Genomic DNA, 2420 nt, shown 5'->3' on the forward strand with positions numbered 1-2420 from the left:
GCGCACCTCATCGGGCCCGGCCACAGCTGCGTCATACAGCTGCCAGCGCACCTCACCTCACCTCACCGTGCCAGGCCACCACTTCATCATAGAATTGCCAGCGCACCTCAAAGTACCCGGCCACCAATGCGTCACACCACACAGCTGCCAGCGTACCTCACCGTGCCAGGCCAGCACTGAGTCACACCACACAGCTGCCAGCGCACCTCACCATGCCAGGCCACCACTGTGTCACACCACACAGCTGCCAGTGCACCTCACCGTGACAGGCCACCACTGCGTCACACAGCTGCCAGCGCACCTGAGCGTGCAAGGCCACCAGTGCATCACACAGCTGCCAGCGCACCTCACCGTGCCAGGCCACCACTGCGTCACACCACACAGCTGCCAGCGCTCCTAACCGTGCCAGGCCACCACTGCGTCAGACCACACACAGCTGAAAGCGCACCTCACCGTGCCAAGCCACCACTGCGTCAAACAGCTGCCAGCACACCTCACCGTGCCAGGCCACCACTGCGTCAGACCACACACAGCTGAAAGCCCACCTCAACGTGCCAGGCCACCACTGCATCCCACAGCTGCCAGCACACCTCATGCCTTGTTATGTGAAACTTTAATTCTCTTTTTAGGATTTTTTGAACATGGTCTTTTTTTCCCCCAATCAGAGGCTCACCACAATTCACGCTCAACCACATCACAGATCTACTACACACACCTCAGGATGGTGACGTCACTGCCTTTCATATGGAAACATTTTGACACCGCGCTCAACAATCTTAGGAAGATCACAAAACAAGCCTGCTAGCCTGGATTTTACCTAAAAAAATCACGCCCGAGAAAGTGAAGTACTGTAGCATTAACTAGCAAAGGTGTATTGCAGACATAGGCATAGTACGTAATACAGGCTTTGTGAACTCTAATAATATTGTTTCGGCAGTGAATCCTTCTTCAGCTGTGAGGGTCTTCAGCTCATAATGAAACACTTGGAGTTTGCAATGTACGGCGCTCTGAACGAGTTCAACTTTAATGCAGGAAAAATGGATTTCCCAGAAGCTATACTGATTCTTATGGAAGCCCGTTTCCGCCAGGGAGTAGAAAAAATGCGCCCTGGTATTCTCTGGGATGCAGTGCAGTTAAAACTGTTCACTGTTACTGACCATACTGCCTGCCTGCGGGCACTTTTCCTTTCCGTGGGGGAGGGTGGACTGTCTTTCATTAGAAGGTTAGCCTATTCTACTCGGAGAATGTAGAGGGGGTGGAAAGTGCCCGCGGTCATTTAATTAGTATTACAATTCGCACTGATTCCCCTGCGAAGACATGGACATAAGAATATTCGTGCGTGGTCAAAAAATGCCATAAAAACGACAAAATGAAGGCTGTGAAAACATTCACAATGTGCTGTATACACAAAGCACGTGTTCTCACAGCTCGAGGAGACGATATAAAGTGAAAACTTTATATCGTCACACAAAATAAAGTTTTTTTGTTTACAAAGACGATTACAAAGAATGTGGACCAGGGTAATACTTTGAGTTTACAGCTTGTCCAAGGTCATTCATTATTAATACTATTAGGGATATCTTCGGTAAAGACTGACAGCAGGAACATTCCTGTTCTTTACTCAGCAGCTTATTAAAAACAGGGTGTTCAAAACGTTTTTTTTTACCCAGAAGAGTGACACAGCTTCGCGTTGTGAATCTGTTATTCCGTATTTACAAAGAAAGTGGAATACAGTAATACTACCTGCTATATAGATACATATTTTTAGATATTCAGATCCTTAAATTAATATCATTATTCATTTCTTTAGATACGTGATTCCATACTATATTCCCTATTACAAAACCAATAATTCCAGTCCTGAAATCTGATTGGCTGACACACATTCGAAGAACATACTGTAACACTTAGTTAACATGTCTGGTTTAGTTGAAGAATCGGCTAAGGTAAGTTTCAGGGTTTAATGGTGGGATGGCACCTGTGCTTTTTCCCCCCAACCGTTAGAATATGATTTGCACAAAACCCAAAAGAAATACTGCACAGTTCAAGAACCTAGCAACTGTAAAATAAGCTTAAAAACAACGGAACTGAAATGCAAAAAAGTTCAGAGAAAGGCACAAAATATGTTTACTTGGGGTTTAAAAAATTAAAACTAACTAAAACATTCCAAACAGAAGCCGGCCTACCTTCTTTTCTTTGTACCTGATAAAGATGAGGATGGCTTTAAAGATACAGCTAAACTTTTGCAGAACCATTCAAGCGCATTGTTACTGTTTGCTGTAGAAGCCAAAAATATGAGAATCTCAAAATCTAAAAATCCCATGGCGTCAGAATGTACAACTTTAAAAAAATAAATAATAATAATAAACATTAATTTATATAGCGCCTTGAAAGGTGGCGTCTTAATAGAATGACAAAAC

Source organism: Lepisosteus oculatus, unplaced genomic scaffold (genome assembly GCF_040954835.1).
Source record: "Lepisosteus oculatus isolate fLepOcu1 unplaced genomic scaffold, fLepOcu1.hap2 HAP2_SCAFFOLD_50, whole genome shotgun sequence".
In the NCBI taxonomy this organism is placed as follows: domain Eukaryota; kingdom Metazoa; phylum Chordata; class Actinopteri; order Semionotiformes; family Lepisosteidae; genus Lepisosteus; species Lepisosteus oculatus.